General features: G+C 46.9%; 1 protein-coding gene across 5 annotated transcripts in view; it reads left to right on the top strand.

Moving 5' to 3' along the window:
- The first annotated feature begins 6,346 nt into the window (after nucleotides 1–6,346).
- SFMBT2 (Scm like with four mbt domains 2) overlaps nucleotides 6,347–19,759 on the top strand; it is a 203,091-nt gene continuing 189,678 nt past the window's right edge. For 2 of the 5 annotated variants that reach the window (XM_081161621.1, XM_081161617.1), the window contains exon 1: nucleotides 6,839–6,978. The gene's annotated coding sequence lies outside the window, so the exon portion shown is untranslated. Of the gene's footprint in view, nucleotides 6,461–6,838; nucleotides 7,059–8,509; nucleotides 8,554–19,759 lie in introns of those variants that run through there. The other 3 variants (XM_081161619.1, XM_081161618.1, XM_081161620.1) reach the window with 3 other exon arrangements.

Below are 19,759 nucleotides of genomic sequence, written 5' to 3'. Positions count from 1 at the left end.
TTTTTCAAAGAAACATACAAGTACTCTCCATGTTATTCACAGGATGAATATTTGTTATGAATGTATTTCAGTCTATTTAAAACTAGAGATTTTAAGTTATTAGCTGTAATCAAATAAAGTAAGGACCCAATTCTTTTCTTACTTCTGATATCTGCATTCCCAACACCTCTCTCTAAAAACAAAACAGAACAAAAAACCCCCAAAACTCTATATACATCTGAAAGCAAGTCAATATTTGTTTCCAGTAGATGGCACTGCAAATCAAGTCTTTATAAGTCTCCTAACTATTACTTCTTTGATCACAGTAATAGTTATTTATTCTGTAGCAATACCATCTAAAGCGACTTACACAGTAGAGACAAAAAGATTGGGGTTTTGAAGCTACAATAAAGTTGGATAGAACATCATCCCAGCACTGATATTTCTTCTCCACATATCCTCATAGTTGGTTATTTATGAAAGGACTGGGTGCATAGAGCAAAAATTGTTTGCTTGCTTAAACATGAAACCCACTTTTTGATATTGGATTTGCTTTGCCAGTTTTAATTTGTTTAGTCTATTTTATATTATAAGTCCATTGGGACTCTCTACATCTATGCACAGTGCCGAATTCATTCTCATTTAGGCCCATTAATGTACAGAGGCAAAGCTGTTCCAGGTCATAAAACACATCCTTGACCTGTGCTGATTTTTTGGTGTGTGTGTGTGTGTGTGTGTGTGTGTGTTGGCCAATAAATACCCCTGGTCATAGAGAATGTAAATGATCCCAGACAACTTCATCTCCACAAAAAAAAAAAAAAAAAAAAAAAAAGACACATGCATATTTTCTAGCGACAGTGGATCTGGATCCAGAAAGGAATATATGTTTAAAAGATATTTTAAACCATTTAAAAAAGACATTACACATGCTATAGAGTAGAACATATTAAATGCTATCATGTATGTAAAAACACCTTGAAGAGTGTCTGGCACAGAAAAGGTACTAAATAAATCCTCTCACCCTTTCTCCTGTCTCTAATAGGGTGGCAAAATAAGGGGACAGTTCTTGAGAGCCAGGCCCCACTCTGCAACTATGCATGAGACCTGTCACTGCACCCCTCTTGGACAACACCTTGCCTCTCAAAGGGGCTGGAAGCGAGGTTATGAGATCTAAAGTATTCTGCCTAACATAAAATAAGATTCACAAGTGACGGAAGTTATACTAGGCACCCTCAGAGGCTGGTGTGACTTGTCAGGGTGTTCATCTTCCTCCGAGGAGAAAAAACTCATCAGTCAAAACTGGCACTTCCATAAGTAACCCATCTCCACTCTTTAAAGAAATGACATGGAGTCTTCACATCATGCATTTTTTTTTTTTTTTACATCCTCTGGGCACTGTTATTTTTTTCTACTGTTGTCAAGGAAGCCTGAAACTCCAAATTGTACAAGAAGCAACCATGGGTTTCTGAAGTGTCTAGAAATGTGGAGGAAGTGCTCTAATAGGTGACAACTTTGAGGACCACTACTCATCACTACACTCATTTAGTACTCTTGACCCATTTAAACAGCGACCTCGATTACCCCAGGCTTTTCTCGGATTGACTGTCATGGGTACTCTCACCTCAGCCCCAGACACTTTTATGGGCAACTCAAACCCATACAGTAAATGCAGAAACACAGCAGTCATCTAAATGAGGCAGAAATATGACTTGAACAACAGTTTCACTGCAGGGCGGTAGGGCAGAAGAGGTCCTTATGCTCTTCCCCTATAGATCTGTTTACTTCGTTTCCCCCCTTTGCTACCCTGGAGTTTACACTCTTGCTGTTTCAAATTGGTAGAGATGTGTTAGAATATTATGGAAAGCAATCTGTGGCTTTGGGATGGGGTGGATTGATAGGCACCTTAGTGTTTGAAAGGACCTCACAGAACATCTAGTCCAATCCCCTTTGTTTTATCCAGGAGAAAAGACTGGCTCTGAGAGGTCACTCGACTTACACAGGTCACACAGAAATTAGTGATGAAGCAATGATGAGGTCATTTGACTCCCAATATACAAGCCAAGTGCTTGAACTGGCAGTAGGGGAAAGGGTGAAAACATTAAGGTGGGGTCTTTAGATTTCACTCTTAGTGACCTTACAAGGGTGATGGAAAACACTCTTATACAGTCTAAATGACAACATCTTTAGGTTTCAAGCCTCTATCTAGTACAGTGATTTTCAACCTTTTTCATCTCATGGCACACATAAACTAATTACTAAGATTCTGAGGTATACCAAAAAATATATTGTATTTTTTGCCAATCTGACCAAAAAATAGGAATAATTTTGATTGAGTTACAAAAAAAAAAAAGTAATTACTTACCCTTTTTGTTCCAAAGTGACTTAAAAAAACCAGGTGCTGCCCTGGCCAGTGTGGCTCAGTCGGTTGGAATGTCATCCCATATACCAAAAGGTTGTGGTTCCAATCCCCAGTCAGGGCAACCGATGGGTGTTCTCTCACACATTGATGTTTCTCTCTCTCCCCCTCTCCCCTCTCTCTAAAATCAATAAGCATATCCTCAGGCAAGGATTAAAAATAGAAAATAAAAATCATCAATCATCAATCAATCAATCAATCAGGTGCCTATACTTGTACATAAGGATTCCTTATACCAAGAGTTAACCAATCAGATGCAACCTTATTATGCCACTTGACCAAAAAGATGAAACTCTATTATGTGACCTATATATTAATGGTTCAAGGCAGGGCATTCACACTGGATGGCCACTGTTGTGTCAGCTGTTGTCATTTTTTTATTTGACAATCTAAGGGAAAAGAGGTCAGTACCCCTGACTAACTAGTCAGGTATTGCACATTTAAAAAATTCTTGCGGCACACTGTTTGAAAATTGCTGCTCTAGTACAAAGAAGATTGTGAAAATTCTCCAAACACTTTGTTACTTTGGGGGGGACTTGGGGGAGACTTTCTCCTGTTTTGCTTTTGTGTCAAGCAAGCTATGTCTAATATCTCATTAGAGATTTCCTATGTGAAGAAAACATAATGGTTTATCTTCTTTAGGGCATTTCCTTTTCTCAGTAGGAAAAAATAGGTTGGCCATGGAATAATTATGAGCAAGTTGACCAACATCTTTCTTGGTATGAAGATCATTGTACCAAGATTTAAGTAATCATATGTCTTTAACATATGAAATAATGCATAAAATTTTTGACTTGTCTGCAATAATTTTTGTGAAGTAATACTAGGAACATACAGAATGTGAGAGAGAAACTTTACAGGTAACTTTTAAAATTCCTACTTTGTGTTATATCACTGGGCAAATAGATATAGCATCTAAATATCTGCCAAGTAATAAATGTAATTTTAATATTTTATATAATTTGGTCTCAGTCATAGGAAAGAATTCCAAAGTTTCCTTGCAGGCACTACTTAGATGTGTAGGTCCATTTTAAAAGTGATGAAATTTGTAGTTTGACCATAATTTAGAAAAGACATAACAGTTACAGTCAGTTGGTGTGATCAAAGGCTTATTTTTACCAAGATTTTTAGGAAATGTTAATAATGTAGAGAGAAATCTTGTGATGTCAGTCCTGAGATTTACATGGTTAAACTTCTCTGAGTTGGAATGCATTATGCCTTCTTTTCTTTGAAACATTCAGCTTTTGCCAGGGCTTTATCCTTGGCTAACAATACTGTGTTTTTTTTTTTTTCTTCTTTATCTTTAATTGATTTAGTGTGGATTCTACATCTGGATACCCATATCCCTAAAGTGCGGGGTTCTGAAATAAAAATGAGAGTTGGAAGGTATTGGAGTGGGATGAAGGGGCTGCGTTAATTGCCTCGGGGAGTCTTCTAACCGATTTTCATTTGCCTTTTTGGTGTCCTTGGATAAAGGAGAATGGAGGGAGACTACAAGAAAGAAAGCTAAGAAACTTTTAAGAAGTCACATGGAAAAAGCAATACAAAAGCAGGAGGTTGACAAACTCGGACAAGTTTCACCACAGACAACGCTGAGACTCTTTGTGATAACAATGCAATAATTGTATACTCTGGCTTCATGATTTTATTTCTTTATTGTAATAGATAAAAAAAAAAAAAATCCAACTCCTCCACACTTTCGTAGACACAGGGACGAAGTAATACCGGGATGTGAGTACCAAAAACATCAAGAAACGCAATTACTTTGGAGAAATCGGAACAGAATGGATACACCATCATCACATTAGGTGTTAGTGTTCTTCTGCATGCTTCTTGTTTTGATGAAATAACATTCCGTGCATAATAATGACTTAAAACCTGTAAACAAGCATGGAGCCGGCGCAAAGGCTGGCTGCCTCCCTAGTCGCCACAGCGGGTGGAGAAGGAACACACCTTCTTTCTCTAAATGGGAGCCGCCTGGAAGTTCTGCTGCGGCCGGGGTGCGAGGAGCGATGCCCTGTCCCTGCAGCAGGTATGGAGAGGGACCTCTAGGTCTGGGTCGCACGTGGGAGGGGTGCCAGACCGCAGCCCCCTGCAGCGTCACAGCCACCTCCGCGGGCGCAGCGTGGGCCAGCAGCCCGGCTCCCTGGGGGTGGATCCGCACTCAGAGCCCTTGGGCTGCAGCGCTCTCAGCACTGCACGAGCAGGTCACCCGGTGGAGGGAAGGGCGCGCGGGCTGGGTCTCCCGCTCCGGAGGTCCTCTTGGCAAGTGACCATCCCCCGTGCCCTCCCTCCCTCCCTCCCTCCCTCCCTCCCTCCCTCCCTCCCTCCCGGCCAGACTGCGTGTTGAAGGAGCGGGAAGATGTGACTGCGCGGTGAGACCCAGGGGGAGAGCCAAGGAGTCTCTGGCGTCAACGTTCTGGATTCCTCGGAGCCGCGGTGTGTCCACAGGACTCGCTTTGGACGGGTCCCACGACACGGAGGGAGGCAGGTTAGGGCTTCGAGTGCGCGGATGGGATGCGGTTAGTTTGAGGAGTCTCTGCCTTCAGGAGCTTTCAAATGAAAGAGCTCGAGGCACCGGCAAGGTGTCTCCAAGAGGAGGGACCCGGGAAGCTGGAGGAGATGCAGACTCGGGCTAGAGTTTGAACTGCGTGAGTTGCTTGACTTCTCTCGGTTTCAAGGTGGCACCTCAGATGGAGGTGTTGACAGGGAAGGCGTTTGGCATGTTGTACAGAGTCTCCAAGACGTAAGGAAATACCATTTCCCCAAAGCGGGGCGTCTCACTGCCTCCGACGCCGGCGCAGGATCTCCGAGCTCTGCGCCCACGTCCGTGCAGAGGGTCAGCCGAGCGCGAGGTCGGGCGACGGCCGCTACCCTGCGCGTCCCTCCCGCGGCCCCTCTAGATCCGCTGGGGCCCCGACGTCGGGGGGAAAACCCACGGGGCAGGACTTCCTCTAGTCCTGCGCGCGGCCAGGCTGCTTCGCTGCTCCGTCCCCGTGTCCCTGCTCTGCCCCTCGCGCTCCCAGGGTCCCGTCCTTCTCGGACCTCGCTTGCCCGAGCCCCCGGGCGCTCGAGGACTTGCTAGGGTGGCGGGGCGCCGGCGGGCGGGAGGAGCGGCGGAGGCACCGGAGCCCGGGGACCGAGCGGCGGTCCTGAGCCTCCGCGGCCTGGGGAGGAGCACGGCGTGCGCGGTTCGTAGGAGAGAACCGGGAGACTGGAGGAACTGTATCCCCTGTGGCAATAGAGCAAACACCCTGAAGAAACGTTTTCGTTTTCTGTTTCCCAGGGAAAGAAATGACAGCCCCCCAACCAGCATCTTCTCCCTCTTGAGAACAGCGGAAGCCCACCTTCGGAAGTTCTCGCTCTTGCCCACTCGGCGTCACCAGGTTTTCCGAATTTGGGGATATTTCGTTCATTCTCTGCCCAGCCATTGCGCCTTAGGTCTTGGGAGCTCCTCTTTGTCTTCCTCCCACGGCCCGGGCCAGGAGCCCGCCGACCCGCACACGCAGGCCGGATACCCTGCCTTGCTCCCTGCCGCGCCACCCCCTCTTTGCTCCAGCAGTGGCCGAGGGCCACCGTAACCCTGGCAGGCTTCTCTGGCCGCCCTACAACAGTCAACCCAGGCCAGGTGCCCTCCTCGGGCACGCCGGCCGGGCATTGCCCCAGGAGACGCCGTGGCGACCCTTGTTACTTGCGTCCTGCCCAGCCCTGGCAGCCCCAATTTAATTTTCTTCCCCTTCCAACACAAGTCCCAGGGAGACCTCTCCCCGACCCCCTTCAGGCATTCCAGCGGGGCCAGGAAACATTTTAATTTCCATAGAAAAGACTCAATTTTAAGCGCAGGGTGGGGCGCAGTGGGCGGGGCGAGGGTGGCTCCGAGCATTGAATTTCTCTCCGGACCTAACGAGCGGTCGGCGGATAAAGCGCAAGTTTGTGCGTGCCCTCGGCGGACGGAGGGATTGCAAACCGAGAAGACAAAGTGTCCAGTGAGATGCGGAGCGCGCCCAGATTCTCCTGCAGACGGGTTTGCGGGAAAGCCTGTGATGTGAACTTTCTGCAGATTGTGTATGGAGGGAGCGCAAGGAAAGGAGGAAGGGGAGCGGGCCGGGAAGGGGGCCGTGTGAGCGTGAAATGTGCCAGCGCGCGCGCGCGGGGGTGTGCTTGTGTGTGTGTGTGTGTGTGTGTGTGTGTGTGTGTGTGCGCGCGCGCGCGCGGTGGGCCCAGGCGCGAGGGCGGGGGGCGAGGAAGGAGTCGAGAACGTCCCGCAGGCTAATTCGTTTAAGACATTCTGCCAGCGCTGGAAAAAGGTCCTTGAAGGAGTTCGCTGCGCACACACACACACAAAATAATAATCTTAAAAAAGAGTGCCGGGCATGCGCACAGAGAGGATGCCATATTGGAATGAGGCTGTAGTGGGAGTCGGAGGACCGAAGCGGGCGCGCGAGGGAGGCGGCGGGCGGGGAGCGAGCGAGCGAGCGAGGCGGAGCGGGCGGGAGCCAGGCAGAGCCCGCGAGCGAGGCCGGCGTCGGCGCCCGCGGCGCCCGGGGCCTTGGTCCAGCCGAGCCGAGCACGAAGTTCACCAGGTAGGACGCCGCGCCGGCCGCTGTCTCCGCGCCCAGCCCGCCCCGCCCGCAGACCTCCGGCCCGCAGGTTGAGTGCGCCGGTCAGTTTGCTTTCTTATTTTTAGCTTAGAAAAAAAGGGGAGCTCGAGCCTACCGGGGGCAGGGGGCTGGTGAGGGGGTGCTGCGGGGAAGGAGCGAAAGAGAAAGGCGGGAGGAGAAAGCGACAGCACTTGAGCTGAGCCCCAAACTCCGCTTTGCGCTCCGCGTTGTCATTTTTGCTTCCTCTGTCCCCTTTCCCCTCGTCCCTGGGCTCTGAAAAGCCCTGCCTTCCGGGAGTCCGTCCTTAGTTGCAAAGTGCCCTCCTCCCCGGGCGCGAGCTGTCCCCTCCCGCCGCCCACCTTCCTCATCTGCGCTCCTGTTAGCGACGCAGGCGCCCTCTGTGCCCCCCGTCTCCAGGCTGGGGTCTCTCTCTCTCTCTTTCTCTTTTTGGTGCGTGTGTTTGGGGGGGGGAGGGGGGTGAGCACCGGAGACCAGCCATCCAGGGGGTGAAAAATCGGAACACATTCGGAATCGCCCCCTTGGAAACATTTTCCAGGGCCGCTGAAATGAAATTGTCAGTAGTAGTTTCGGAGCGTGCTCCGGCGTGGACGGCCTTTTTGTTCTTTTTTTTTTCTTTTTTCTTTTTTCTTTTTCTTTCTTTAAAGTAATATCCTGTCACTTGGGGCTTTCCTGTTGTCTACTTTCCTATGACCTCTTTTCAAAATTACTAATCCGATCTGGCTTTGGAGTTATTTTTGTGTGTGTGTGTGTGTGTGTAAAATCCGCCAAAAAGCACACAAACCCACAACTGTAGGAACTGCTAGATATATTTATTGATTTTGACCCCGGGAGTGTGTGCGGGGGGGGGTTAAGCCGGGGGAGGGGGGGCCTTGGGAGTGGGAAGTGGCTGGCTCGCCGCGGCCGGACGCACGTCCAGGGCTCGATCTGGACTTGTGCTTTCTTGGAAGCGCTACTACTGCGGGGAAGGAGTCTTCAGAAGCCGTGCCAATTCCAATATGGCGGGCTAAGGTGGCTTTCGAAAACTGAAAATAAAGGTTTTGAAGTGGGAAAAAACCCCGCTGGAGTTGCCATCCCCCAGTTTCGACTTTCTTTGGCTACTCCAGGAGCTGCTTTAGCGAATTAAGTGGGGGAGAAGGAGAGGAAATGAGCTGCCTTCGTTTTTTCCGTGGTTAAAGTCTGCGTGTTCAGTCCATTGCTAGAGGGGAAAGGGGTGCCGCTGGCCGGGACTGGGGCCTTCCAGCGCCGCGGCTGTGTGCCTCTGGATCGTGTGCATACCTGCGTGTGCAGTTGCGGGGGGGTGGGGGGTGGGGTGGGGGTGGGGGTGGGAGGCGGTGATGTCAAAGAGACCCGCCCGGAATGTGAGTGTGCGCGAGCATCTTGGAATCAGACCCTGCCATGATTTGACGTGACAAACTGCTGACACGTGGTGCAAAATACATGAGCGGAGAAGGAATGATTTATTTCGGCTTTTCATGAGACGAGTTCTCGCGCTCGCGTTCTCTCCGTACGCTGGATCCCGTGCGGTAAAAGCTCGGAGTAGGTGGAGCGAGGAGGTGCTGTTTAAAAGGACTTATGAAAAGGTCCTGGGTTTTGGGTGCCGCTGGGCTGCGGACGCCTGTGGGGTTTGTGCGCGTGCATGCGTGGGGGCGCACTGCCCTTAGCGGCGGCTCCTGCTGCCCTTCGCGCCGCGGCCGGGTGGGAGGTGAGGGGCCAGCGGCCGCGACGTGGGGAGGGTGAAAGTGGAGCGGCGGAAAGTCGGGGGCAGTCGGACCTCCGCCAAAAAGCGTGTAGGGTCCAGGCAAAGAGTTGCTTTGGAGTTGCGCTCTAAGGGAGGTGGGGGATGGGGAAAGCGTTCTTGGAAGAAAGTGTCTCTTGCCCAGGTCCGGCACCTCGAGGGTTCGATTGCGGAGAGGAATCTTCCCAGCTAGAGGGCGGGGCCGTAGCCTTGGGGTTTGAGTGGGCCGTTTTGTGCCTGGGAAAGGCCGGCCTCCGGGGCCCAGGAGGGTCTGGGACTGGATTTTGGGTCAAAGTCTGAGCGAGTAAGGGGAGCCCGAGGGTAAGCAAGCAAACCCGAGCTCGCTTGGCTGTCAACAGGGGTCGCCAGTGGCCAGGACGCAGCGGCGGAGCGGAGGTTGCGCGGCGCTGGCAGCGGGAGGGACCGGGAGACCGGGGCCATGCGGCTTGCAGCGCACGGTGCCCGGGGCCTGGCGATGACTTGTCCGGGGGACTGTCTCTGGACTGGTGAACCTGATGGCACACCTGCCAAGTGCACCAATTCGTTTTTAAATCATAGTGTTGGCTAGGTTTGTGGGTAACGCCGTAACGTGGTCTTTTGGGCATTTGCAGGGGCCTATGGGGGGAATCGGTAGGATCGTCTCGGCCTCCCCACTTAGACGCCGCTCTGTCCGAGAGGCCTGTCCCTCCCGGTGTCCCGTGGGTGGGTAGGGTCAGGGTTAAGCGTCAGTAGGCTTGGAGACCCTGTGGCAGATTTTCCCTCACATGGGAAGCGAGGAGGGGCGACGGGCGATACTTCTGCTAAGACGCCCTCTGCCTCCTGGGGCCGAGCGCGCGGCGCGTCCCGGGAGCTGCCAGCCTGCGCTGCCGGTGCGTCCTCTCGGGGACTGCTCTCCTGTGGGCTTCGCAGACGTGGAAACCAGCCTAAAATGGCTCTGTGGTTGTAAACTGCAGTTTTAGCCGGGAACCCCTCCCCTCCTCCTCCTGACGTCGCCGCTGACAAGCGCACTATTCCCTCCAGCTCCTCGAAACCCGCGATTTTGCAATTAGCTTTGCCGTGGAAGTGAATGTACAACCGATTACAAAGAACATTCCACGGAATTTCGAAGGGTCCAAGCTTCCCTTTATTGTGGGGAGGAGCCGGAGGAGCCTGGGGGACCACCACCCAGTACCCCGGGGCGGGGAGGGAGACTCCGGGCGCTCAGGCGGCCGGGGGCTGGGGGCCTTTTTGGCAAAAAACGGAGAGGGAGGTGCCCCCGGGGCGTGGAGGGTGGCCGTGCCGGAGAGGTTGCCACCCCCCAGGGTCGCGGGTCTTTGACGGCGGGAGTGCAGACATGATGCTGGGAAGCCTGGGAGACGGTTCCCAAACTTCTGCAGACCAGCTTGCAGTTTCGCTTTCGGAATTTTCGGGATCTGCGGGCTTGTAGAGTTGGATGGGATTCCGGGAAGGGCAGGGCGCCAAGGGCCGGCCGTGCGGATTCTCGTTTCCCTTTTGGTGCAATAGCCAGACTTCTCAGCCACCCGGGCGTCCCTGCTTTGCCTCCCTGGACCCTGCGGGTGCGTCGGAGGGTCTCGGGCTCCCGGCCCGGCTCGGGAAACCGCTGTTCCTGCGCTAGGTTTTGTCGGCTGCGGCGGCGCTGCTTCGGCGGATGCAGCCCGTTGGTGGGAACGGCTCTCGACGAGGGCGAAACCTTACCTGAATCCGGATCCATCGCCGCTGCCCTCCACTTTCTCTTACCTCTCCACTCTTGCGCCATAGTCGAGGGACCTGGGGGATCGATTGACGTGTCTACACCAAGCAAATGGATCCTTGTTTTACCAGGTCGGAGAACACACAAAAGCAGGTTTAAATTCGGCCTCATTTCCTGGGGAGGCGGCTGGGGGTGGGGAGAGAGGTTGAGCCGCTTGAGTGGGGGAGGGAAGAAGCCTGGATGGTCCGAAGGAATTGTTGGCCAGGCTCGCCTTTGAGGTAGGAGATTGCTACTTTCTCCCTGCTAAGCATTAAATTTGCACACACTCTACTTCCTCCCTTCCATAAATAAATACTGTCTCAGATCTTTACCTTAGCTAGTTGCTGGGACCAAGCTGCCTGCCTGAAACGGGGTGAAGAGACAATTACACACACCCATGCACATCAGAAACCCTCCAGTCCCCTAACAGAGTTTGTACTGTGCGCAGGACCCCTTTTCTGGGCCAGTGTAAACCTCTGCTCAGTAGCAGGGCGATTCAGACTATCCTTCTGGGGACACGAATTTCAATAATGATGGAAGTCATTTGTGAGAGAACTTTTCCTATTCATGTTTTCTTGCAGAAATTATGGACTAATTTTTTTTTTTTATTAAAAAAGCCATGTTAGGTACAAACACCTAGCTTTATGATTATTGTCTTAATAAAAAGAATCCAGCATAAGTTCCTGAAGAAAGTGGATCTCAGGATTGGCCTCTCCTCTCTATTCTCTCTTATCACAAGACCTTCCTTTGCTGACCTAGGAGTACCGAACCATTTTATCAAATCCCATTTCTGTCACGCTAGCTGAAGTGGCATTTTCCACGTTTCTCTACATGCCAGTGTCCCCAAAGGATTTGCCCCACCTGAGAAGAAATGCTGGGTGATGGGAACATTGAACATGGCTCTGAGTAGTAAGTGAGTGAAGGTTCCATTTGACTGATACAGTGCTTTTGGGGTTTAAGAAGTATGCAATGAAAATGCAGACTCTGCAGGGCCTATACTTAAGCCTAAAATTTTTTTTTTCAGGGTATAAAAGTAAAATAATTATTTTTTCAATAATTCGAACAACAATGATCTGTAGTGGGATTTGAATTACTTCCAGTTCTAGTGTTCTAAGTTTGGATATTTCTCTCTTCGTATTATACTGTTTGGAATATTTGGAGTTCAATTAGCAGTGTAAGTGATCATAAAGAATTTGTAAGAGGTTCTTGTACCAAAATGAAATTAGAATCTGTAATTCAAGACACATTTTTGTTTTTGTTCTTACATCTATGTTGTTGGCGACAATAGAAATCCCCAGTCTGGGGTGCAGTAAAGAAGGGAACTTTATTGAATGCCCGACAGCTCAATTCTGACACAGTGGGGCTGTTTGTGGGACAGTTCAGTTGTGGTAACAGCAGGGCTGTGAGGCAACCCTGGGGCCAGGCTCCTCTGACTAGACAGCTCTGCTCTGCTCAAGTCAGCAAGATATCTTTGGTGTTTCAGCTCAGAAGGAAAACCACCTTAGATGGAAAGGGAAAGTGCACTCCCAAAGCCTGAGGAGACTGACTTATATAGAAAAAAGTCCTCCTGTCCTCCCTAATGCAAATGGGGACTCCAAATCATCAAAGTTTGATTGGTACAAAAGGCACTGTCCGATTGGTCAGAACAGAGCTGCTCTGATTGGTCGGTGAAGAAGCTGATGGGGAATATAGCTGTGCAGGTAAGACTGGGGGGTACAGCCTCAGTCCTACTGGCTGAAATAGGATTCCAGGAACTCCTTTATAAGGACCCGCTCAGAAGGCAGAAACAGTGTGGTGGGCAGGCTTCTCCTGAGGTGCAATTTTTTGTGAGAGGCTCCTGTGTAGAAATGGCTGCTGGGCTCTGTTTTTTAAAATTCGAGGTCTTCTTTGTAGGTATATTATCTTCTTTCTCAGGGTCCACACAACCTATTGTCCCCGTTCTACCAATAAAAAAAATTAGAGAACTTGTGCTTGTCACAACAAACCAGAAAGTCAACCTGTGCATTCAGCATGGTGATCCAGGATCTAACAACTCTGCTTTGTAAGGAAGATTTCTGACAGAGGACGAGAGAAGACAGAATCAGCAGGTGTGGCTTCTGGTTTCAGAGATGTTTCTGTCCAGCTCTGTGACGTAGGACCAATTACGTCAGCTTTCTGAGGCTCATCTTCTGTATCTACAAAAGTATCGCATTGGACTGGAACCTTAATTGAAGATCTCCGTGCTTCTGTTGGGGGAAATATTCTGTAATGCAGCACATCTATGAAGGCATGGCCAAGTGATTCATCCTTTGGACTCGTGTCGGCAAAGTATAGTGAAAACACGACTGACCTTGGTTGACAGTGGCTTGAGATGGTATTTGTGAAATAGTTAGTGGGTTGTAGTTCACTATGCAGAAGCGCTGTTATTGTTAAGTGACATAAGCTCAACGTGGGGTCGTTTTCATTCCTGCTTTGGAAAAGGAGAGACATAGAGAAGACTGAGGCATACACAAATGTAGCCTTCACAAATAACCCCAGTAGTGGCATGGGCTGGGTTAGGTCAGCATGTCTGAATACAGCTCATAAAGAATACCTGATTTATGCCCGGCTGGTGTGGCTAAGTGGTTGAGCGTCGGCCCATGAACCAAGAGGTCACCGGCTTGATTCTCAGTGAGGGCGAATGCTTGGGTTGTGGGCTCAGTCCCCAGTAGGGGGCGTGCAGGAGGCAACCAATCGATATTTCTCTCATCATTGATGTTTCTATCTCTCTATCTTTCTTCCTTCTGCTGTCTCTAAAATCAATAAAACATATTAAAAAAAAAAAAGAACACCTGATTGAGTTTGCTCCAATAATTCCCAGGACTAGAAAGGGACATTCCATATAGCCCTCTGTATCCCAGTATCCCCAACAGGGTGAGAAAGTGGACCTCAGTCACTAATATTTGTAGCATGGGTGGGTGACTGCAGCCTCCTGGTTACCCAGTGAGCAAAAGAATTGGGGTCTGATCGTCCATTTTCCATTCCTTCTCTTTATGTTGGGCCACTAGGCAGTATTTCCTCTCTTTGTCAGACTAAAAATGTCCAGAGATAGTTCATAAGAAAAATGATTTTGTTGGCTAAAACCAGTATTGGCTGTGTTGAAGTTCGCCTAAACAAGATGTTTATGGACCATATTGTATAATGTAAGTAAGGGAAGGCAATCAATTTAGAGTTTGCAGTATAAAAAGGAATATTATTTGATTATATGAAGTAACCAAATAAAATTCTTAAGGATTGGCTTTCAATAACTAGTTCAGCAGTGTTCTGATTAGAAGATGCTACTATCATACTCCCCATCTGGTTAGCCAGGAGGGAATTTCAAAGAATGATAATACTTACCCATACACTGAGAGTTAAAATCCCTTGTATTATTGACACTCCCTAATCAAAAAGTTTTACTTTCTTGTCACTTAGCTTTCCATTCTTGTGATAAGATAGATATCTTTGACAGTGATTAAAAAAGAATCCATTGTACTTTTCAGTTTCATTCCTTTTGATTTTATTAAAAACAAAAATGACACATTTTGGTAGGTACAGTGCTTGTTAAAGCATTTGGTGAATTCTGAAAAGTAGGGCAAATGATGTCATCAGCTGTGACCACAGAAGAGGGATTTGGAGCTGGTGGGGCGCGGGAAGGTGGAACAGATTTTTATCCTGTGATTCCCCCCCCCCCCCGAAGTTTTATTGGTTAAGAAAAGATCTTATAAAGACTTCTTAAAGTATACTCTCTCTGCTTTCACCTAAATTTGGCAAGTTGCAGCTGTTGCTGTTTTCCATTTCATTAAAAACTGAAGTATGAATGACAGCACTTTAAGGTGTAATATAAGAGTCTGAAATTCCAAGTGCTAGTTTCTACAAAGTCTCATTTTTAATATAATTTAAATAGGAGCTCATTGAAAAACTGGACACTTGAATCTGTAGCTCTAGGGATTAAGGGTGAAAAGATTATGGAATTAATTAGATTTGTAAGTAACTGTTTACTTCGAATAATGTTAAAGTAAAAATAATTGCTTATTTAAATATCTGCTGTTGGACAGGAACTCTTATTGCTTTGTATTTCGTTTACTTGATGAGAGTGTTATCACCCCTGTTTTACAGATGAGGAGAATGAGGCTTTAGAGAGCCTGAGTAACTTTTAGTCTTTATGTGTGCCACACAGAGCCTGTGGCTGTAAGTGCATTCTCTTATTTAGTCTTTATATGTGAGTGTTGTTATCTTTATTTTATTGATAAGGAGATTGAGTCTTTTGAGAAGTTTTACAAGATCATACAAATAGGGGTTTTCTTCTTATTTAATTTGAAATGAAGTAAGGCTGGAGCATTTTCTTTTTGCATTTAGTTCAGGTGTCCATGGGAGAGCAGAGCTTTTAAGGGAAGCTTAAATCACTGTTTTTAAATGTGGACATGAAAGTACTCTGTTTCCCTGGGTTGGGATAGAAAGTTTTCACTGTCATGTAAATTGACCATTAAAGATTTGGTAAGGTTGAATTTCTGAAATTTCATCTTGATTAAAGAATAACTGGTTTTCATATAAATCAGTTTCCTTTTTTCCCTTCCTCCCCAAGACGCTACTATGCTTATGTACGTTAGAATAAGTTTTAAATATTCTCAAGTGTGGAAGAAGTGGAGAATGGAAAAAACAAAAAGACACTACGGGAATCTGGGGAAGAGAACCAGGATTTTCCCTTTTATATAGTTTTGGCCACTGATGAGCATAGACTTTTGGATTCACCTTAAGATTTTGGCTTTTTATTAGATTACTTTATTCTCTTGTACAAAATGACGACAAACCCCCTGAAGCTGCCCTTTGTGGTAGACCTAACTAATCACTGTCTGTCTGGTTCCCCTTTGGGGCTCATCAGCTGCATGTAGACTTCTCTCCTGGTGAAGCTAGAAGCTGGAAAATCAGGTCTTCTTTGCTCTATATGAGCAGAAATTAATCTCACCTCCTTTAAAGCACAGCAGAAAAAGTCAAGTTTTGCCAAATCAAAGTAGCTGATTTTTTATAGAAATTGGCTTTAGCATTATTTTAGAAAATACACTGAGTATGAGGTAGTTAAACTATAGTCTGATGGTTACAGTGAACCAGTGGCCCAGAGCATTTTGTGTGACCTTGGCTGAGTCTGTTTCCTTTAGTCTTCAGCCTCCCGTCTTCCATTTTTTCTGTGATGAATAGCAGGGTAGAATTCTTGCTGAGTGCGAATATATCTTAAAAACCTGCTTTAAAAGGTAAAAGACATGCAGCTTTGTGACATATACACTTTTTGTTAGAGAAAAAAAATCTCTCTCTGACTTGTATAAGGTACATGCTTAACAGTTGCAGAGGAAACATTTGTACTTGCAGTCATTTTTCTTTTTTCCCATCTCCACCTTAAAAAGGATGTTTCCCTCTGGGTTTTTTTTTTTAATGTTATATACTCAGTAATAGTCTTTTTGTCTATGTACTAAGCAAAAACACTCACCGGGCATGCTTCAGAACAGGGGATCTGTCATTTGATATAAATGGACGCCCCTTGGTGCATTGCGTAGGTTGGAGTTCTTCAATTAAAAAAGACAGATTCATAAAAGACTGTTCTGAACAGCCTCCAGTTGGTGCTCTGTCTGAAAGAGATGCATTCCTTTTCACGCATTGCGGAGAGCTTGAGAATACTCCCTAAAATGAGTGGAGATAAGGACAGGAAATGTCAAGGGGGATGCTGCCAAAACTTAGGTTGCATTACTGAAGTGTTTGCATGCGCTTCTGCAGGGAAGAAACTGGATTTGCCTTTCTGAGGGCAGAGAAGTGGGAAAGAGGCACCTGGGAATGGAGATGCCTGGGAGGAAGAGGCGAGTTTTCTGGAGATAATAGTTCACCTGCACAGGTGAGAACAGGAGGACGATAAGGGCAACGGTAACTCCTGAGGACAAACGTTTACTTTCCAAGGCAGTCTGCTTGTTTTAATATTAATATCATTGTGGCTATTAACTCGCTCAGTTAAACTTCATCTGCTTTTAATCATAACTTATTTTCCCGTAATACATAGTATTTTATTTGCCAATGAACAAGCAACAGATGTAAAATCCCTACTCGAACTTCTAGCCTTATGTCGAAGGCTGTAGTATGCATCCCGCTGGGCTCATTTGGCCTAAGGTTGATTTGCTAAGATTTCCACCGACATGTCAACCTGATTTGGGTCCTTGAACCCTACAGCCCTCACTCTTACACATTTTGTCTTGGTTTATCTTTTTTGAAGTTCACAGCCTTAATTTTCCACTTGATCCAATTAAGAGGCTTTTAAAGTTCCGAGTGTGTAAAAAGATGTGTATTTGAGAGACTTACCTCCCAGGTTTTTTGATTTTTGTTTTTGTGGGTGATTTTTCAGATGCTTATTTGATGGAAGGTGAGATTCTACAGGAATTGGTGCTTTCTTTAGGCATATCCTAAGCGAGAGCTTTCCTAGCTGTGTAGAGGGGAGGGTGGAAGCTATACGTCAGGCCCAGAATGTTCTGAGAAGCATTAAGGTCCATGTGCTAATTAAATAGAAAAAGGAGCTAGGCAGAACACAGCTGGTGATGGTTCATAGTGAAGTTGACGTTCCTGAGATGATGCAGGGCCTCACAACTGGCCAAGCCAATCCCTGCCAAGTGTGCTTCTCTGATTTTAGGTAAGGAGATGTCAACAGTTGAATGCCATTGTTTAAATAGAAGCTGATGGATGTGCAGCAGCTTCAATATTTCTCTGCTCGCCTCTCCTCTGGTCCATTCTCTATAGCACTACTCCTGAAAAACAGCCAGCTCTGGAATCAAATATCCCAGCCACGGTTCTCGATGCCGATGTTCTGTTTGCAGGCAGGAGAACTGTGCTAGGGGAAGTAACAGTATTTGGAGCCTGGAGTTTTGGCCCTTGCCATTCATTGTCTTTTAAAACTAACTTCAGTATGCTTTCTTCCTTCCAGCCAGCTGTCGAGTACTACCGGACACGCTCTTCCCCTTTTCAGCCCTCTGCTGCCATGAACTAGAGCGGCTCCCTGTAGTTTATTCGATTTAAGTCTTTGAGTAACCAGCTTGGCACTTTGGGCCTAACCCACCTCTTCTGTGAAAGCTTTTGGGATTCAGCTCAGACTATGTGAATGTTTCCCTTTTCAAGCCTCTTCCATTTGAGTGGATGCCGTATTATTCTGTCCTACTATACACACTTAGTTTTAACAAAGAAGGTCAGTGAAAACCCAGATTCCCAGCAATGTTTGAGTGGGAGGTGAGACTTCACAGGGCTTCCAGACCAGTCATTGTGGTTTCCAGATGAGAACAGTGTTGCTTGTGGTGGTTAAAAGGCCAAGAGCATATTCTGTAAGTGGTATTTACAGTACATATATGCAGGTCTTCTGCCACCCCTGCTGGGTTGGTTGGAAGTCCCATGTTCTTTACCAACCATAGTAAATTAGGGTTTTTTTTTTTTAAAAAAAAATATCTTTATTGATTTCAGATAGAGGAAGGGAGAGGAGAGAGAGAGGTAGAAACATCAGTGATGAGAGTCATTGATTGGCTGCCTCCTGCACGCCCGCCCCTGGATGGAGCCAGCAACCCAGGCATGTGCCCTGACCTGGAATCCAACCTCAAAACTGCTGAACCACGCCCTGCCGGGCATAAATTAGGGTGTTTTTATTGACTTTGCATAATTGGCGATGAGACTCCACTAGAGTAAACTTCTTTCATGCAGTTAAATGATATAAGTTATAAAATTTGATTTATGCTCAATTTCATGGGTATATCTATGACCTAAATACCTAAAAGGATTTAGTTGGGTCTTTCAAGGCTTTGTCCTTCTTTATAATAAATAAGTAGTTAATAAATACATAAATAACATGCAGGTAAATAGTTAATACATAAATGAACTAACAAGATGGTGCACAGCTAGTGCTTGGATTTGGTTTTCTGTTTTGAGCATGGGACATGGAAAGCTCTTATTTTTCTCAAGCCCATTTTGAAGGACTGATTTAGCTCACCTTCTACTCAAGTAATACATGCCGTCTGATTGGGAGGTTAAGAGGTGACAGTTAGTTTGTTATTGTGGGAACAATAGGCTGCCACTAGCCCTGGAATTTACTTATTGACGGCTTATTATCCCCAGCGTATCTTATTTCCCAGTATTGAGGTATGAACCTGATTGTAAAAAATTAGCATTTCTTATGCTGGGGCAGCAATTTGTGTCAGATTTCAATCTATTTAGAGTGAAAACCAATGAAGCCTGGTTGAAAAATGGCACATAAATTGCTGTCCTAATCAAGGTAAATCAAGCTCCGAGTGTATGGGGGATGGCAAAATTCCATGAGCTTGCTGCCCCAAAGAATCAGTTCCTCTCCTTGATGATGGAATCAGGCAGGGCCTGTCTCTTAGACAGGCTGAGAGTTGGCTGGTAAGAGTGGGGAGGAGATGGGCTTAGTCAGGCATTATTAGTAGAGTGATCTGGCTGACAGGGTGGATAGAAATAGAAGGAAGCTCTCCTTGATAATAGTGCTTGGCAGTTAACACTGCTTTTCATCTTTAAAGCCATTTACAAATATGGTCTTGCAGATACTCTTGTGATCAGAGGCTTTTTTGGAAAACGGAAGGAATGATTTGCCAGAGATCAGGTTTTGGTAGAAAATTTGGTTGCGCATCCTTCAGGATCCTCTGAGATTGTCCATTTTGAATGAAATGTTTTGAAAGGCTTTAGCTTAGATTATGTGTCCTGTGCTCATTTTGACATTCCTGGAGTGTGAAATGAGGCAGTTTTCTCTGTGGTTTAGACAGACTAGATTTCCAAGGGCAGCTAGAGCATGTCTGGAATTTCATAAGTTTTTAGTTTTTTTAAAATATGTTTTTATTGATTTCAGAGAGAAGAAGGGAAAGGGAGAGAGAGATTGAAACATCAATGATGAGAGAGAGTCATAGATCGGCTGCTTCCTGCACGCCTCCGACTGGGGATCAAGCTCACAACCCGGGCATGTGCCCTGACCGGGATTTGAACTGTGATCTTCTGATTCATAGGTTGATGCTCAACCACCAAGCCACACTGGCTGGGCCATAAGCTTTTAGTTTTGACCATCACATTTTATTTTCTATCGGAGAATATTTCCTTTTTTGAGTCATGTTAAAAAAACAACAAACAACAGCAAACCTTTTCCTATGTCAGAGTAGCAAGCTTGAAATTATGAGTATGTTATTAGGCAGTATCCGGTAGCTTGCTTACTCCATTTCATTTAGGTTTTTTTTGGAGTTTTGTCCTGTTCATTCATTTGGGAT

The sequence above is a fragment of the Miniopterus schreibersii genome, assembly GCF_964146895.1.
Source record: "Miniopterus schreibersii genome assembly, chromosome: 1".
In the NCBI taxonomy this organism is placed as follows: domain Eukaryota; kingdom Metazoa; phylum Chordata; class Mammalia; order Chiroptera; family Miniopteridae; genus Miniopterus; species Miniopterus schreibersii.
The sequence above is the reverse complement of the archived record's forward strand: the minus strand, read 5'-3'. Positions and strand labels throughout refer to the sequence as shown.